The following is a 20406-nucleotide window of genomic DNA, read 5'->3' as shown; positions in this document are numbered from 1 at the left end:
GGGGAAGACAACCTTAAAAAACAGGCAGAGGAACAGAGGGAAAAAAAATATCCCATGCATTAGGCAAAAGTCTGTAATATTATCTAGAACGACAGCACAGCCATTGTTAGTGCTGCCAAAGCACTGCATGTTTGCTATATCACCCCAGGTCCTAGGAGAATAATAAACTAAGCAGATTAGACAGAGACTGATGTTTCTGTGCTGCCTCTACCTCCACCGAACACGGGTGCTGGTCCGTGCTTTAGAGCACAGGCGGGCAGGTAAACCCAGAAAATGGGTACTCCATGTTGGCGGGGGCGGGGGGGGCCAGGGAACCGCTGCCAACAACCAGGGCCTGTTTATTATTTAACAGTTGGTATTGCTAGAGGCCTGGCACTGCAATAGAGCAATCTCTGTTCAGTGCGAGTAAGCCTGATTACGAGAGCACGGGAGCCAAATCATGTTTACCATCGTCGGCAAGAACCTCAATGCCCCCAACAGGCATGGAAATCCTTAGTGCAGCGTCTGTCCGTCCATCCAGCCGCAGGCTGCCTCCCTGGGGCAGGGGTAAAGAAGGGATGCCGATCCCAATGCAGGACAGAGAAGGAAGGTTTTGGACAGGATGATCCTCAAAGTTGTAGTGTACCACCTGTACTGGCACTGGCCAGTCCATGCCCTCCTCTCCATTTTTATGAGCCAGTACACCAGCCTCAATTCACCACCTCAGGCACCTGATGTCACCCAGGGCTAAAATCAGTTTCCAGCTATGGGGAGGGCAAGGGGCAACGATGGTCTTGTGCAAATAGCCTACTTTCTCCCCCAGCAAGGACAGCGTGCCATAGAGAAAGCACTTCCCCAGTGTAACTCCCATGATTCGCAGAAAAGTATCACTGACAAAGAACTTGGCACTAGAATTTTTCTTAGCTTCTGCTGGAAGTCATCCCTGTACACAAGAAAAATCTGGAATACCTCCCTACACATACATAAGCTTCAACTAATCCAATTTTTAAAATTTATTTACAGGAATGCTCACAAAGGTTCAGTCACACTCTAGAACAAAATTTGTGAAGTATGGAATCTATTGAGTGAATGCAATTATCAAGTACCATGAATAAACAACACTGGGTCAAGCCTCAACAGCCTATTGCTATGAAAATCATAACGAAGGAAGATCAGACCATCCTGGTGATATGAAGCCTTTGGTTTTAGCTGGTTGGTTTACATGCTAGCTCATTCTGGTAACCACAAAAAGCTAGTCACATCTGATAGCTGCTTCTCAGTCCACATTACTCAGTTAACCACCTTCATCTTCCCGGCAAACAGGACACCTTTGGCATTTCTCCAATTCTGGTGAGGTTCAGTGCAAGGGTGGGCTGTTGGAAGACATGTAGTCCACTTGCATCTCCACCACTGGCATGCTACGTGACTCAGAGCTGGTAGAAAGTGACTTTTCCCACATCCCCTTCTTAGAAAGAGGATAATGAAAAGCAATGCATGTAAAAACTAACAACCCATTCCTTAATATTGATGAAGAGCTTAGCAGTACTGACATGGTCCATGTGCTTAGAAACACAAAGTTTTATTACATTCTACATCACTACAACAGATCCTGATTGGTTTCATCAGCAGAGGGACAGCAAATGGAAAAGCCATTGGAAACTAAGGCTTAACTGTAAGTTGAAGTCACCCCCAACTCAGGACAGTCAGGAGCACAGTAAAGCAGGATCCTTGAATCCACTGGTTACAGCCTCCCCACAGGGAAGGCCCTGAGCATCGCGAAGGATCTCATACCCAGAGAAAAGCGGAGCCTGCCACAGCTTCTTGCCAGTGCAGAAAAGCGTTACTCAGACAGGTGGTTAGAAGCGTAAACCACCACCTGCTCCTGGATCTCTTCTCACTTGTTTTCCCCAGCTGACTCTGGCCCTAACTGCTTCAGCTGGCCAAGGCAGCTGCCCTGTACCGCTGTGAGCGAGATGGCTGCAGGCTGCAAGCAGGCAGAGGGGGGGAGCAGCAGCTGCGCACCCCGTCCCTGCTGCCTACTGCACAGTCCTCTCCTCTACCGGCCACCCATCCTCTAAGAGCGGGACCTGTCTTGGGCTTCTATTTAAATTCCCTAGTTTAGTCAAAAAAAATCCCTTGGCTGCAGCACAGATGACCCGCAGGAGGAGAGGGCACAGCAAGCAGCGGTCTTGCCTGTGACTAGCAAAAATACAAGAGGACGCGGGAGACCCTTCAACACTAGCAGGAGTGATGGCTGCGCGTGACCCTGGGGTTCAGGGGAGGGTGGGCAGAGCATACACAGCTGCGGTACCTACGCTATGGATACACACAGCAGACTTGAGTCTCCAGAGCTGCCAATTTGGCACCAACGTGCAATTTGTACTAAATAACAGTTCGAAAATTCAGCACAAATAATGTAATAATAGCAATTAGACCCTTTACCAAGCCTAGCTGTAACAGACATGCAGTCCAGTCATTTCGCAGAAGGTAAAAAGCACTTGATGAAGGAATCCACACCTTCACAGGCACTAGAGGTGTGCAGGTATATGTAATAATTGCATTCCTTGTGTATTAATGTTTGCATATAAGAAATGCATGCTGAGCTAGCATAACACCTCCTTCCTCAAATAATAACTAAGTTTCATACTGTGCCTGAAGTGCTCTTTATATAGTACACAGAAATGGGTTATGTAAAGATTAGAGCTGTGACAGTTGTTCACAACATAACTGAAAATCTAGTAACAAAATCCAATTCTAGCCTAGGTTTTCCCACCACAAACTCAGGCCAGCTTTACAGAAAGGTCTGTGATTTTTTTTTTATGGTTTTGATACTGAAATCATACCAGTCTTGTACCCAGAAAGGGAAAGGAGAATAGGAAAAGAATAAGAAAAAAGATAGAATGGCATGGGAAGAGGCTGGGAAAGAAAAAGGGAAAAAAAATAAATAAAAGCAGGAGCAGTGAGGATACTTCCCTTCTTACACCACTGCCCTTCTTTCCCATGGTAGAGAGGGGAGAAAGGGTCCCCCCAGCTTTTAGGGAATGCATCTTGTTATAGTGGAGCCACAATGTGATGCCTGCAGTTAGGGGTGCTCAGATGCTTTTGTATGGATGTGCATCGTTACTAGGAGATGACTAGATTTGGTACCAGGATAATATTCCACCATTGTGTGGTGTGTTCCCATCTGATGTTGCCTTTTCCCCAGTTTAAAAAAAAAAAAAACTAATAAAAAAGAAAATTAAAAAAGATACAATAATTGTTACTGCACACTCTAATGAATTATTGTGTTCAAGGTTCCTACAAAAAAAGTAATATTATACTCGGCTTATGTTTTAATTGATTTATTAATATTTTATCACAGGAATGTAATTTAAGCTCCTCATGATTTAGATCTCATAAACCTTTAGCATTTTGCAAATTCAAATTCCAATTTAAAGCCAGGGCGAGCAATTAACTTTTCTATCATCTTGTCAGGGGAGAAGGTTCGTGTTTAATTTGAGACAAAGTGACAGAAATATATATACACTGTATGTATTACTCCAATTTAATTTATGAGTCAGCACCATCCACCTTCCAAATGTAGATTTAATGGAAGGGGAGGAGGGAGTGGGGGGAAGACCCCACTATTGTGGCACTCGCTGAGATATCTGCCCCAAATTCAATATGAAAAAATGTCCCTAGTTTATTGAGACACTGGGCTAGATTGATTACAGCTCTATTTTCGAGCCTTTTGTTTTAATTTCCATTCACTCATCGCTTTCTCATATAAAGCACATTCTCTCAAATGTCAACTAGTAGTTCCCAGCCAGCAACGGGCAGTTGATGCCACGGCAGGTTCTTCCCATGGCCTGTCCCAGCTGCTCCGCTTCCTTCCCCACCGGTCCCCCAAGAAGGCAGATAGCAGGCAAAGAAAGCTCCCCATAGGATTGATATGAGTTAACACCTGTGGGGCCAAATCCTGCAGTCCTCACTGATGCACCGGTCTCGCTGAAGTCTGTGTGATGCTCATTTGATTAAGGAGAAAACAGAAGAAAAGATGGTGCCTACTAAACTATCCTTGTTATTGTTTCCCACTCTAAAGGACATTTCAATCTCTTTATGCGCAACAGAGGAAACCTGCAGCCTAAATTTGCATGGGCAAAATTTGCATGAACAAAATAAACAGTTGGTTCGCATTTGCACATGCTGTTTAAGAAAGGAAGGCAAGGGCTAGTATACGGCTACCTGCCAGAGATTTTCCATATCTGCTGTCCCCACAACACAGCTAAGCATTGCATAAGAGTTAGCTCACGAGCTGAAAATAAGGCCACTGAGCATTTGCCCCACATATTACCTATTAGACTTTACTGTGTCCCTAAATACATACATAAAGGAAGCTGTACTTCAGCTTTACAGGGGAGGAGAGGTTTTTTTGATGAGTGAGAACTTTACCGTTACTATCAATACTTCTGATAGTCCTATCGTATCAGAGGGGATTGTTCCAGAAAGGGATTAGGGGCTCAATTCCAACACTTCTATACACAACCAAGCTGAATCTCAAGAGTCCCAACATCTCGATGCTGCAGACTGAGGCCCAGACATTCCAAGATAACCTTCCAAGATAACCAAAATAATCAGATCTTGTCCTGCAGACTGAGGCCCAGACATTCCAAGATAACCAAAATAATCAGATCTTGTTCTGACTTACAGAGCTGCAACACACACTGCAAACGCAGATCCAGCTCCACATCCAAACCTAGCTAAGTATAATTGTAACTTGCAGTGTTCAACAAGCGTGTCGGCTGGAGCCAAGTCAGAAACATTCTTCTTCTTCGTGAATTCAAAGTTTTGGCCTTCATCTACAAAAATTTTGAAAATCAAAACTTCTTTGAAATAAACAAAAAATCTCCATCAGTTTAAATTAAGTGAAATATTTTGTTTCAATAATTTCAGGCCACTTAACTGGAATTCTTAGGCATCTTTAGTATAATTTTCTTTCCTTAGAAATAAAAAGTATGCTCTTGTATTGAAAAACGATGACTCCTTTAAACAAACAAAAAAATAGTGTGTATATATATGTACACGGATGAAAAGTTCATCCAAAGCTTTTCTCCAGAACTCCCTATGAAGCCTTGTATCAGCTTACAGTTAAAATTTCTGTAGCAGAAACCAGACTCAAGGTACAGTCATGATGCAAAATCCAAGATGCAGAAGATCTCCGATATTCAGCCACACTTCACTGTCAATACACACTGGACTTACAGCCAAACTTGAAAATCTTGTTTCATGCCCAAATCATTTATGAAGCTTCACTCTAATTCAGAGCCTTATCACTTTCTAAACTCAGGTAAAAAAGCTTTGCCGTCATGCATATTTTTAGACAAATTATAGCAGAGCGTCTTGCAATTTCCATTACTTTGTGGTGTCTGCACTGCTGATAGACACCAGCCTACATTGGCATCACTGCCGAGGTGTCCTAATACTTGTCTGAAAAATACTATTAACTGCACATCACAGGCATTTGAAGTGCATAAGAAAACCATAAACTTAATTACACTGGAGGACTAGTGTGATCTCACATGAAATTTGAGCTACTGTTATTAAAAATAGAGAGATTGCATTTACTTAATGCTTCTTACAGTAAACCAGTCAATTTTAAACTTTCAAGGTTGTATAATCAGACAAAACAATATTGGGGGGGAAGAAGCTGTCTGTGGAATTTACTAGTACAAGCATTTCACATGCCAAGCAGCAAAAATTTGTTTATTCTACTAAAAAGAATATTCCTTGAATTACTATTGTATATGAGATAAGTTAGCTATTCAGACTGCACAGCATAAAGACTTAGACTAAGATAATTTGCAGAGAAGATTGGTTGCCGTACAGCATTCTTCCTTACCCCACCCCCAAAACCCCCAACCTGTTCTGGATTTCAACCAGCTTTTAAATTCTCAGATCTGTTCTTAATGCTATGTAGCCATTGCATCTACTCATCACCCCAGGAACATTGCCTCCCTCTTCCATGCACTACCCGCTCCTAGAGGGGAAAGAAGAACTTTTGTTCCCTTCCCTTTTCTTCTGTTATCCAAAATTTACGTGTTGGCGGGGGGGCAGGGGGAGGGAGAAAGGAACAATTCCAAAACCACAACCAGGGAAAAAATGGATTGTGCTTAAACTAACACGAATCCATGGCACTTAGTGACACCCAGATTTTAGATAGTGAGCTCAAGAGATGCTCTTTGGAACGAGTCACATCCAGAGACACTCACTTCCCTATGGATACCCTTGTACTTGCCAGGTCTCCATTATGAGGAATAGGTGTTCTCCAGCAATGGTGGGAAGGATTTTAAAATTATCTGTCCCTTGCCCTCAGAGCAGCAGAAGAGCTATATTACACGATGCCATTAAACCATCCTTTTGACTGGAGGAAAGAAAAAACATCCCCCTTTGTTCCTCTTCCCATGCCCACCGACCCTACCCCAGCCTCTTCAGTCTCGGGACTTTGATTTAGGGAATGAGTGTACAAAACAAACCACTTGCCAGGTAAATGCTTGCCCAGCGTGCCTGTCTCACAGAAAGAGAGACAGTTAGAAAACTTTTCCAAGGGAAGAGTCTTAAGTCTGTTCATGACATAAACCTGCCTTGGGATCACACCAGCTGGACTCTGAAGACAGGATGTTGAATCTTACTTCTGAACATTGCAATTTGCTTATTTAGATTAGGAAAAAAGTTTAATCGTTATATGTTTTATATTTCCCAAGAGTAGTGGCTCCTACAGGAGTCTCAAATCTTATAATCTGTGTTGTCAGAGATTTTATGCAGGAATGTTTGCTGTTCATGCCGCATTATTTCAGTCTTCCACAACTGACTTTGACTTAGTTAAAAAAAAAAAAAAACACAAAAAAACAAACCACATCCTATCTTCCCCATTTTTTGGGAATTATCCATGCCTAAAGTAGCATAATACATTACAAAAAAACCCAAAACTTTTCAGATTAAACTGACTCACACCTACAGCTCCTCCTTTCAGCAAGCAATGTGCAACCATTCCAGCTGGATAAAAGCACTGCAAGTGTAACATGCAAGGTAAAATCATTTACCGATGAGTGCATTGCTGTAATGGTATCCTACCTAGGACCAACTTCTGTCCTAGCCTGCGTTATTGTAATTTGAAAAGGTGAGATGAACCTTTAAGGTGGGGAAGAAATAACCTCCTTCCAGTCTTCTTGAAAGTCTGCATGCAAAAATTATGTTGCCACATAATCCTGCAAAATGTATGCCTGAAAATCAATATGGTTTTGACTCAAAAACCAAACAAAAAAACCCACCACCACCACAAAAACAACCCAGAAAATCCCCCACAATGACACCTTTCCCAAATTGGTAACTCAAGTGGGCAATGAAAGATTAAAAACAGAAGCAGCAGAATAACCCTAAAGGCAGGACCACTCTTTCTGAAAGGGCACTGCTCAAAAAGTAGCTTCAGAACCACACCTACACAATTTATACACCACTTTATTTAACGTTCCTTTTCCTGTTTGCCCAGGTTCACGTCAAGAGGACAGCATCCCAAGGTGTTTCCACAAACTTTCATGTCCACTGCAATTTTCCCTTCCAAATTCAATACAGTAAAATGAAATGAAGCAAAATGAAACAATCTTTATATACCAGTTCAGCTAGCATTCCCTAGCCCTCATTGTGCTGCATCTCTCATCAGCTCTCATTTACTCAGACAAGACAGAAAAGATTTGCAGATCCTATTACATTTTCCCACCCTATTTCCCATTCTGTGTGTAATTTTTTCCTTCAAATAATACTGATTGTGTCAACTGGAGGGGGGGGGGAAAAAAAAAGAGAGAGAGAGAGAGAGAAAGAAAGAAACAAGCACTCTTTGTGTTCTCTTCGTAGTAATAAAATATGAAAAGAAGAATTCACGAGAAAACAGCTGAATTCCCAGTGCTTAGAAAACGGACCTGGCTACAGACAGACACATTCTACTTAAAGCAGCATCTCCAACTAAACTGTCAACGTGTCAGGAAGAGTTGTGTGCACTTTGTCAGTGACTAACATGGAACATAGTGCACTTCCTAACAACTGAAAAGTCAAAATCCCGGAAACTGCTATTTTTTTGGGGGGGAAGAAAAAAAAAAGGAGAAAGTCTTTTGTATATCAGAAAGAAGGGAAGAGCAGGGCAGGCTGTTGCTATCGGTATTGACTTTCCCCCCCCCCCCTTTAAAGGAAAATTAACAGAATGTTTTAAAAGGATAGAAATAGTGAAGTGTTAAAAAGAGTAAGTGAACTAGTAAGACAAAGCAGAAATACTAGCTTTCTTTGTAACCCACCTAAAGACTGATTTTACACGCAACTCAATTCAAGCCCATTTTTTGCTTTAAGCACATGCATGCTCTCACCATAATCTTAAGAATAAGAGCACCCTTTCTTTTTCTGGTATCTCCTGCCTCATTTATTAAACATTTTCCAGTGTTTGCAGGAAGTGAGGCAATTGATCTTATAGAAAACAGCCTCTTACTAAGGAACCTCTGTTCAACCTCGGATCAGGTCCATTAGATGTACTGCAAGATGACTGGTTCCCACAGAAAACAGCATGTGATCACATAATTAAAAACTGGAAAAGCACAGGGAGGTTGAATTAAGGCTGCTCTGTCAACTTTAATTCTAATATTCACAGATTTGACTTTAGATAAAGTATTCTTTCACCTTTTTTAGCGTATTTCATTCCCAGGATTTTCAAATAGCCAAGTGAAAAAAGAGAATCTTCTACACACCAGCATGTCAGTGCTTTATGGTCATCAACAGTATGGCAACCTTCAGGCCCACCAGAGAGACCTCTGCCTCTTGAGTTAATTAAGCAGCTGATAATGGTAGCAGGTCTCCTTATTTTGCTGGAATGGCTATTGTCAGGGTGGCGAGATGCACAAGTGTCAGTAAGAAAAGGACAAAATACCTCCCTGCCACAAAGGTCATTGGACTGATTTTTTTCAAAGCATCATTCCAAACCATGAAGGCACAAGAACTCTTAGAAGATGTTATCGGGATATTTTAGCATGGGCAAACCCAAATATTTTCCTCTAGCATCAGGTTTGTAAACAGCACATTCATAGCAGAAGCAGCTCTTCCCCAAAATTATGTTTAAAACTAATAAAACTAACTACGAATGGTTAAAATTCAGTAAAACTTATGAGCAAATGAGAGAGGTTGTTCTAACAGGAACAGCAAGGCAGCGAAACCTGTCTCTAATAAACGGAGATAACATGCATGAGGCAGCAAAAAGGAAAACACTAGGCAGGCTTTAAACAGTTTGGAACATCAGAAACATGCAATTTTAACTTGCACAAGCACGACAGAAGCACAGGTTCAAGGAAAATTCCACCTAACAGGAGAAACAGTGACTGATTAAGCTGAACTCTTCCTGCATGTAACACTACGTTCAAGCAGCTACGCCCATTCAGTCTGGTGGACGAAGCAGCGCCTGCCATCAGTTCCCAAAATCTTCTACACACTCCCACTGTCCTAGAGACTGAGATGCTGACAGAGGCAGTAAGTGAAAAAGGGAAGATTTTGTTTAAAGACAAGGGAGAAAACAGCGAAACAGAAATAGAGAGGCAGGAGGGGTCTCTGCTATCAGGAATTTTGTCTTCTGTAACAATTTCAGTCACTTCCTCCCAAGAGAAAACATGCATCATCCTCATCATCACCGAACAAACCGAGAGTCCAACAGACCTGTTTCTTAGTTAGATAAAAAGCTAAACTAACTTGATTCCTACCAGACAAATGCTACATGGCTTTCCTCATGCACCTACCTGCATTACTCTGAGCACAGAAGGTCCTGCTTAACTAAAGCTCCTGCCACCGCAGCCCTCTCTTTCACTGGGAGCACAAAGGCCAATTCACTACCCTGGAAGGAGGAAAGAAAACCCACCCACTATTCATCTGGTTGCGTTCGTAAAAAGCACTACCCCGACCGTACTCCCAAAACTGCACCGCTCCTGCAAATGTATACATTACAAACATACAGGTCTGGAATTTACAGTCAACAAACAGCAATACAAACATCCACCAGAGAATGTATAAACACTCATAGGAGCAAAAATACTCAGCCTGGCTGCACCACACACAGTGTTTATTTATCTCCCCTGCAGAAGATCAATGGGAGAAGACATTCAAAACAACTTTTTAAACAAAGTGTCACTTTGTGTTAGTTTATGTCAGTGGGGCTTCTTCCAAGTACTTGTGTCACAGTAAGCTATGGATGTGTTTAGATAGTTTTCTTGTTCCTTTACGCCAGTCATGGCAGCTGGGCACGAGCGAACAGAGGGGAGAAGGGCTGCTAGTCTGATCGAGTTACTCATTTAACATTTAGAGTCTTTGCAGCTTAAGAGAAAATTGCTGTGTATTTGTAACCTGAATGCAGGTCAGTAACTTTAAAAGGTCAGGCTGAACGTTTAAAATCTTTTTGTTATTAATTCCCCACCAGCTCCCAGTTCTGTGAATGCCAATGAGCAGACTCAGCTTCTACAGAGCTGAGGAGCAGTTAGCCTGCACCTCCGAAGACCAGGTCCTCAAGACGATGCAAAAGGAGTTTTACAGCAATTACTTTCTGCCATACAAGCAAATGAATTCTCAGTTCACTTAAGACCTGCTGCTTAAACCACAGGAGGCACAGATTTCTTTATTGGGTTTTTTCCATCTGTTGCCAACCCATTACCCTAAAGCCAAGGCAACTGAGTTTTTTCCATCCACTTACTTCACTTTTTAGGAATACACAAGCTATTTTGGTGCTATCTTGCACTAATTTACACAACATCATAAGATTGGTTGATGCTCCTTAATAACACAGATAGGTCCCCATAATACACTGCACTTCTATATCCCCTTTAATCCAGAGATAGCGAAGCACTTTGCAAACAATACATTGGCCTTACACCCCTTCCCCCACCCCCTGCGTTAGGTCTGCATCATTAGCCGTACTTCACTGCCAAAAAAATAAGGCAGAGCAAGATAATGCAATTTAGCAGGATTACAAATAAAGCAGTAGAAACGGGAGCAAAATGTGAGTTTTCTGACTTTCTAGCTCCTTGATTCATCAGAAGGCCAGATATCTGAAATGGTGAAATTCAACAGAGGTTATGATTATGCCTCAGACAGATTTACATTTGTAACGTGCAAAGATTATGCTGTGTGGTTTATGCTATTGGCATTTCAAGGGTCCTCCAACTACACAACAGCTCTTAAATTTGCACGGGATAGGCGAAATACGCTACCAACGTGAAAACTTTGAAGTTTTCTTTCCAAAGGATGAAACTCCAGTTTGAAAAGACTTCAACAATAGCAAAGAACGTACCTAAAGCATCACAGTAACTTTAAAACTAATTTCCTTTTGATAAAATATGCCCAGTCTCCAAAAGATAGAGCAATAGTCCAGAAGATGTGTGATTGCTGCTTTTCTGTCAGTACAGCAATCTTAGCATCCACTTCCTCCAAGGCTGGGCGATGCCAAGGGATCACAGGAAGGAGTCACAGTTTTTCCCTGTTTTCATAGATGATACGCACTCTCCTATTGTGTCTCATCAAAGAACTAATGAGAGAGGAGCAGAGTGCACTGAAAGAGCAAGCAGGCACTGGAGCCACGGACAATAAATGAAAGCAAAATAGTAAATCTACAGAAATAGTCTGCTTGTGGAATGGACTACTTCAAGCCAAATTGAGATCTGAGGCAGAGAGCGTTCTTCTGGAGCAGCAGCTAGAGGTAGTGGTGACCTGATTCACCACCAGTCTTTGTGAAGCTGCGCACTAAGTTCAGAGGATTCTGATCGGACAGGAAAGCATCCAAAGTCTCAGGACCCCGGTGTATCTCCCTCTTGCTTAGAGTATTTGCATCATATACTCCCCTCCTCCAGCTCTAAGGCACTAGACTTGATGCTGCTTGGTATGTTTAGGTTTCTAACACCAGAATGAATGTTCACGAGAACAGATGAGTATTTGTGACTTGTAGTCCTGTAGTAAACTTGTTTTGAGGGTCAGTGTCTTGTGGAGTAGTCACAAAGCCAAGGAGGGAATACCACTAAGTTTCAGACTCTGTTCTAAGCCACTGTGATGGGTTGACCCTGGCTAGACGTCAGGTGCCCACCAAAGCCTCTCTATCACTCCCCTCCTCAACTGGACAGGGAAGAAAAAAAATATATTGAAAGGCTCACAGGTCAACATAAGGACAGGGAGAGATCATTTGCCAGTTACAGTCAAGGGCAAAACACACTCAACCCAGTGAAATTAGTGTAATATATTACCAATCAAATCAGAGTAAGAGAGGATTAAAAAAAAAAAAACCAACCTGAATCTTAACACACCTTCCCCCACCCCTCTCTTCTTCCAAGGTTCAACTTCAGTGCCAGTTTTCTCCACCTCCTCCCCCGAGTGGCACAGGGGGAGAGGGAAAGGGGACTGTGGTCAGTCCATCACATGCTGTCTCTGCTGCTCCTTCCTCCTCAGGGGGAGGACTCCTCACACTCTGCCCCTGTTCCAGCATGGGGTCCCTCCCATGGCAGACAGTCCTCCATGAACTGCTCCAGCGTGGGTCATGCCCATGGGCTGCAGTTCTTCATGAACAGCTCCAGCCTGGGTCCATCCTTCGCATGGGGTGCAGTCCCTCAGGAGCAGTCTGCTCCAACGTGGGTCTCCTGTGGGGTCACCAGCCCTGTCAGCAAACCTGCTCCAGCCTGGGGTCCTCTCTCCACAGGTCCTGCCAGGAGCCTGCTCCAGCACAGGCTTCCCATGGGGCCACAGCCTCCTTTGGGCACCCACCTGCTCCCCCAGGCTGCAGGGGGGTGTCTGCTCCCCCATGGGCCTCTATGGGCTGCACCAGGGGCTGCAGTGGAATCTCTGCTCCCATGCCTGCAGCACCTCCCCCGCTCCTGCTGCACTGACCTTGGTGTCTGCAAGGCTGTTTACTCTCACATCTTCTCACTTCTCTCCCTCCAGCTACTGTTCCGCAGCAGGGTTGGGTTTTTTCCTTCTTAACTATGGAGCCAACTGGCATTGGCTCTGTTGGACACATGGGAAGCTTCTGGCAGCTTCTCACAGAAGCCACCCCTGTAGCCCCCCTGCTACCAAAACCTTGCCATACAAACCCAACACAGACATAAATTACCGATGCTTTGCTTTACTTCCTACCTTAAATATACTTCAAAATTTGTCACGACTCCCCGTAAATAACCACCTTCAATGACTAATTTTTCAAGGAAAAGTTCTCTTCCATTGTTGGTGCAGTAACCTTCCAGCACTGATGGCCTTCTACAGGAGCAGTCTTTTGTTTTAATGACTTCAAAAATCTCTTAACATCCTTTACCCAAGATTTTTATGAGCAAGTAGCTCTCTGCTCTGGGAATGTCATCTCCATTACTAACTGAAAAAAGTAATGCTTATGTATCCCACACCAACACTGAAACATAATCAAATAAGGAATACTGGTTAGATATTAGACACTGAGCACAGTAAGAGAGACACACTGAATCTTCAATAATTGTCAGAAGAACATAGCTTACTGAAAACAGATCCTGTTTCACAGGAACATAAAATTCTAGTTTATAATTTAGCACTAAAGAGGAAGAGGAAACGCAGCCTAACGTACGTTCCACTGATAAGGCACCCTACGTTCTTACAGCTTGTAAAGGCATTACCCTGAAAGAAACACATTTTGTATGCTCATGCAGTACCTTCCGCCATACAAACGTATGATCAACTGCCATTCATGGTACATTATCAGCATCCTACTTACCAGCGCCTACAAGGTGACTGTACATTAGATTGAACAAACTCCCTGAATTTGTGATTTTCTAGTTATGCATCCCGACTTAGCAAGTGGGGGCAACTTGTACCTCACCCATTACAAGACCCCTCTGCAATATATTTGCCCAAATCAGTGCACTCAAACTCCTACAGAAATTATCCAACAGCATGAGCCTGCTTGGAAAAAAAGTCTGCCTTGCTGTGAAAGAAGACATTACCCCACCAGAACTATCACCCTCGTGGCTTTCTTTTTTTTTAATTTACTTTTTAATGGAAGCAAAAACCCCTGTCATCTCACCTACTCCTCTTTTAATAAGGAATGACTGCCGTGACTACCCCCATCTAGAACCACCATTCACTGCCAGCACCTCTGCTCTCCTCGTGTGCTTAGAGAACAACTGATTAGCACTTTGCATAATTAACCTGATTAGCACTGTGCATAATCAAACTGATTAGCACTTTGCATAATTAAAAAGAAATAATAATAATAACAATAATAAGCAGTAGGTAATAGCAAAAGCTGCTAGTCCCAATGCCTGTTCGTTAGCTCTAGGATTAGTTTAGTGCGGCATATTTTATTTCTCAAAACTATTTTTTTAAAGATGCAAAAGCTCCTGAGAAATACAAGTTAAAAAATTCTCATTTACTTTCAAGATCACTAGTGAAAATATTGGTTGTTCCGCTATTACAACTTAGGATTCCTTGTGCCTCCCTCTGCTGCAGCTGAAGACATTTAACAGGACGACGCCTGACCAGACAGACCACAGGTCTGATTCCCACATCTGTCTACAATACAGCTTTTGGATTTGTTATCACAGGATACAGAAGCCTCACAATCTTTAATGCATGTATCCTCGCATCACACTTCGAGGGTAGGAAAGCTGTATTATCGTTCTGGTCAAGATGGGTGAGGTAGTAAGATGCATATCCTCAAAAGTACGTAGGCACTGAATTCTCTGCTGCCCTGAACAATGACTCCAGACCACAGGAAGGCTGGAGAGGAACACGGAATTAATCAGATTCCTGCCCCTAAGCCTGCATCACTCTTCCCCCATTTAAGTGTCATCCTTGTCTCTATGTATGGTTTGCATCCTGCTCAACAATGTGAGACAGAAGATATTTCCTTTGACTGCTAGCCTGTCCCATCTCCAGTGTAAATCTCCCAATTAGGGTTTCAGGATTAACCACTACCTCCCAAAACTTGAACAATCCGTGTAGCTACACCTAGCTAGATTGCAAACTGTGCGAAAACATCAGTGTTAAATATCTGCATCACTAGTGACTTGGGTCCCTTAGGATATTCAACGCCAGCCAGCCTAGAAGAGCAGTGCCCCAGGTGAGTGGGTAAACCACTAACATTTTCTGTTTACGAATGCGGCCTCATCCCTCCTAGTCACCACTACACCCTGTGTTTCTCCTCACTTTATTAACCTGATCTCTCTCTAGCATCCTTATATTATAGCTCAGATTTTCCTTGCATTCCTCACAGAGCAATCTTCACAGAATCACAGAATGGCAAGGGTTGGAAGGGACCTTGGGAGATCATCTAGTCCAACCCTCCTGGTAAAGCAGGTTCACCTGGAGCAGGTTGCACAGGACATCATCCAGGTGGGCTTTGAATATGTCCAGAGGAGACTCCACAACCCCCCTCAGCCTTACATCTTCTGTTACACCTTCAAGAGCACCTGAAATATTCACTGCCAACCTTCCACCATCTCCTTATAATGACCCTGCCTACATTTCCCACTGGGTAGCAGACACACGTTGTGGCTTCTCTGCTGACTGCTTAGGCCAGTATGATTGGGACACTGGGCAAATGGGGAGTCAGATCGTTCCGAGTGATCAGCCTGCCTGCCCTGCAGCTGCCCAGACAGGAATTGCACGCGGCCCAGATGCAGCACTTTGCATGGACCTGTCCTAGAACAGCAACAAGTGTCCCCACTGTGCTAGAGTTTCTCTCATAAACGCGCTCTCATAAAATAAGCCAACAAGAAACCATGGGGGGAACAAGCAAAAAAAGAGAATCTTACCGTAATTAACTGGAAACGTATTACCCATGCACAGAGGCCTCTCTATCACCCCAAGCAAAAGAACCCATACGAACTGCAAAGGGTGCAGAGCTAGTCACTCATTTCACAAGTTGTTTAGTTGCAGAAGAAAACTGTTGCTGTAGAGATTTTTCAAGTCCAAATGTTCCTGGGGAAGGTAGTTCCAGTAATTCTGGGAAGAAAGCCAATTCCTTGGCTTTATATGTAAATATTTAAACAATATTATTTTTATATACATATATTTTATACACATATACATATACTTCTTCAGACTTCCAGACTTGCAAAACTGCAATGGTAAAAATATGCTGTTTTATGTACAGCTATCAGCCCACTTGCCTGAACCATGATAACTGACCGTCAGAAACAAAATACAAGAATGGCTTCAAAATAATTGAGCCATGTCATCTATGTATACTAATCCACCCAAACTGAGCTGAAAGGAGCGGGACTACAGATTCTAAAGGAGAGAGATTAAGTCTTAAATTTTATCTCCTTAGAAGTGGCAAGAATATAAAGTTCATCAATATTAAATCTTTCAGAGCCTAGATAGATGCGGAGTGCTCCATCCACAGGTGTGGAAACTCCAGCTTTGGACGATGCAAAGCTTCACATTCCTGGTATCTCAGCGCTCTGACACCTGACAGTAAAGCTGTGACTTCATCGTGTTTAAAAGGGTCACTGCTGCTTCAGGCTTAAATCAGGTACATACCTCAAAAGGGATTGCCTGGTAGAAAAGGCAAGCAAAAGAATGGAAACATATCTGGCACTGAGATCTAGTGAATAAGTAAAATGAGAAGAAAAAAAAAGCTTCAGACTTGTTGAGGAGGGGGTTGATGAAATGGAGGAGGATGATTTAGTGAGCAGAAGGTATCCAGTCAGAGCGTATGATGAATAAATCAATCCATGAAAATAAAAATTACCACATGGACTCCACCTGTACGTACACAGTAAGCAAAACCCACCCCCTAATACAAGGTACATGTGTGTAAGTTAATAGGTATACGATTTAAAAAAAAATCAAATTTATGAATACAGTATTTACATGTCTGTTCAAGAATATGTATAGCACAGCCAGTGTGAGTTTTAAAAGATCACAGAAGTGTACATACATATACATTTAAAAAGGTGCAGAAAAAAAGGACCAAGAGTAGAGCAAGTCTTCCAGAAAATATTTTAATGGCTTTATAAAAAGCCCTCACCCAAAGTTTGAGGGGTTTTTGCAATCTTACATTTTTCTATTGCAAAATACACCTGCTTTCTTTTCTTTCTTTTTTTCCCCCCTAAACTAAATATTTCTTCCATCTAATGACTCTCTTTATTAGACAGCATCTAATTTGCATACATTTACATACAATTTAACTGCTAGCTTGTGAGAACAAAGAAATGGTTCTGTATTGTACTGAAGGACAATACTCAGAAAAGGAAGGTATAAAAACCAGCTAGCTCGGTGGCTGTGTATTCTCTTTGTTTCAAAAATACCAGGATTTTTAAACACACCACTTAAAGGGTGAAAAAGATTATTTCATCAAACAATGAAAAAAGATACAGTGCAGCTCCCTTTTAACACATTCTCTCTCTGGCCTGGTTAATGGGATTTAAGGGTCCAAGATTTCTTTGCTTTCTTCTGTTTCCTTTATTAGAACTGATGGATTTAATTCTGTCACATATTTTACTTCATATTTTATTCCTATAACAATCTATGCTGAAGTTCAGCTCCAATGCTAATTCAACACTATCTTCCCTTCCTTGCCGTCAGCCTGGAATACAACTGAATGATCTTTGATGGGCATGAAGTACTCTGCCCTCAATGCCCAGTGCTAATGGATTTTAGAGAGAGTCTGCCAGAATTTTACCTTGTGGCAACAAGTCTAGAGATAATGCAAACTTACCATGTAGCTGACTGGGAATCAACAGGAAGGGAAGCAGGGCTGAGCTCCGCTTGTGAGAACAGGGAGGGACTGTGGTCAGAGTAAACGCAGGATGTAAAGGATGTGTCAAGCCCTCTAGTTCCCTAGAAGAAGAGAAGAAAAGGATGACATGAAGCAAAAACTTTTAGAATCAGTTGGCAAAAACTCCAGTGCGGGCCCTACCAAAAGCAGGATACAGCAGCAAAGGGTTCTTCTCCAAAGGCTTTGCAGCAGGAGTACCAGAGGACAGCTGCAAATCTAATCCATGTGGGCTTGACATAAAAATCTTACAGGAAAAAAAAGCATGTTTTCTTTTTTTTTCCCCCGTCTGATTTGCTTCTAATGACATATAGCAACCAAACCTCATAAAAGAAATTAATCAAGCCTTCATATCATTTTCCCTTTTTCCAGGATGGTGTGTGATCTTCAGAGTTTCTGATGCGTACCAAAACGCAGGTTTTAGCAAACAGTGGAGAAAGTAAATTCCAAAGCCAAAGTCCATTTAACTTTTACATCCTATGCTCTCAGCTATATCTCGCTGAAACCACTGGGTTGTTATTCCCAGAATCTTGAGTGGCTGCGCTATCATGCAAGCTGATTTCAATTACCCCTGCCACAATCCCACACTTCCCTCGCCTCTTTTCTCTCCTGGCCACATGTCCCTGAGCCCATCCTTGAGCCAGGACTGGATAACTGTATGGTTCAGGGAGCTTTCAGCTGAACAAAAAATTCTTTTCCACGTGTTTTCAGCCAAATCAACCCTCAGTCGCAGCTCAACATCCAGGCATGAAACACAGGGGTTAGAGCTAAGGAGGCAGCAGAACCGTACAAATGCAGGGACAGCAACAGAGCGGCCTCAACGTCAATCACTTTAAGCTGCTGTAGACCTACATCTTGAGATGTCCAGGGCTGCTTTGGTATGTGACGTGGAAGAAAGGCTCCTATCACATAGATGGAAGCCAAACCAAACATAGTGTTGTGGTTAGGCAGCTAAACACCACACAGCCAATTGCTCACTCCCCCCCCCGTGGGATCCAGGGGGGTGGGGGAGAGAAAGGGGGGGGAAAAAAAAAAAAAAAAAAAAAAAGTAAAACTCATGGGTTGAGATAAAGACAATTTGATAGGACAGAAACAAAAGGGAAAATAATACCAATGACAAAAGAACATACAGAACAAGTGATGCGCAATGCAATTGCTCACCACCCGCCAAATGATACCCAGACAGTTCCTGAGCAGTGGACCCCCAGCCAGCTTTTCCCCTAGTTTATATACTGAGCATGACATCATATGGTCTGGAATACCCCTTTGGTCAGTTGGGGTCAGCTGTCCCAGCCGCGTCCCCTCCCAACTTCTTGTGCACCCCCAGCCTGCTTGCTGGTGGGGCAGTGTGAAAAGCAGAAAAGGCCTTGACTCTGTACACAGCAGTAACGAAAACATCCCTGTGTTATCAACAGCATTCTCACCCTATATCCAAAATGCAATGCTATACCAGCTACTATGAAGAAAATTAACTCTACCCCAGCCAAAACCAGGACACATGGCTTTATAGGTAAAAAAGCCACCACCTCACATGCTAACCTGAAATAAACTGGCAGGCTATGCAGATCATACAGAACAAATGCAGTCTGCTTCTGATGAAAAATAGCTTGAGATAATGGTGCACTGCTACAATCTGCACCAGGGGCAATTTCCAAGTGGCAGGTTGAATTAGCCTCAAGTGACGTGCATTACAGTAACGCTTCCCTGAGGCAATAAGGCAAGGCCCCACATTCAGAAGGAAAGAATTGAGCTTTCTTGCCAAAGGCAAACGATAAAGTGCATGATTAAGAACTACTGTTACCAGGACATCCAGAAGCTCCTGAGAAAATTTTTCAAGGACTTCAGAAAATACATTTGGAAATAAAGAGCAGGAATTTTCTTTTACATCTCTACAGTTACAATACTAAGCATCTCTTCTGCTGCTTTCCCAGAGCACAAGCATTAATTCCGTCCTGATTGGAAACTAATCTTTCTAACCATCAGCATTTCTAAAGTCACTCTGCTCAAACAGTTGTACAGGAGGTTGTGGGATATCGGTCTGGATTTCAGCTGAATACTGAAGACACTTCCTTTAGCTTGCCTGCTCTAGGGGAAACAAAAACTGGAACATTTTAAACCCTACATGAGAGAGATCCCATGGCAGTAAGGAATCATCCAACACCATTATCTACAATTTCTTCAGGAGGAGGAGTCACTAAGGAACAGCTTCACTAGCCAGTTAGCACCCACAGATGATTCCTCATCTTTGGAAGTTACAGTAACTGAGAGAACTAAAAGAATCACTGTGGACACGTGGTCCATTTTCATCACCTCAACAAGCAACACCAGCCTTTTCAGTATTGCAGTCAGGCCTTTCGTACCCAACTTACAACCAGACCCCAAGGGCAGAATACCAGATCAGACATAAGATTTGGAGGCTTTTTTTCCTACAACAATAATGAAATAATGCTTTCATACATAGCATTGCATACCAGCATGCATGACTCTGAAGCAACGGAATCCACACAACTACTTGTTTTCACTCCAGTCTTACATAAGCTCTAAAGATGGCTACAGTTATTCCATCAACCGTGGGCAGCTGCACAGGTTGTTACACAAATCTATACACGTTCAAGTTATGTGACCCCTATACAGTAGGCTTGGCTGGT

The 20406-nt window shown here is 42.7% G+C and overlaps 1 long non-coding RNA gene across 1 annotated transcript in view; it reads right to left on the bottom strand.

The window, feature by feature from the left end:
- Positions 1 to 20406, bottom strand: part of LOC104125608 — an 81757-nt gene that overhangs the window by 27721 nt on the left and 33630 nt on the right. The window contains exon 2 of the long non-coding RNA XR_004841818.1: positions 17702 to 17823. This is a non-coding gene — a long non-coding RNA (uncharacterized LOC104125608). The remainder of the gene's footprint in view (positions 1 to 17701; positions 17824 to 20406) is intronic.

Source organism: Egretta garzetta, unplaced genomic scaffold (assembly GCF_000687185.1).
Source record: "Egretta garzetta isolate BGI_Z169 unplaced genomic scaffold, ASM68718v1 scaffold320, whole genome shotgun sequence".
Taxonomy (NCBI): Eukaryota; Metazoa; Chordata; class Aves; order Pelecaniformes; family Ardeidae; genus Egretta; species Egretta garzetta.
This window is presented reverse-complemented; position numbering and strand designations above follow the sequence as displayed.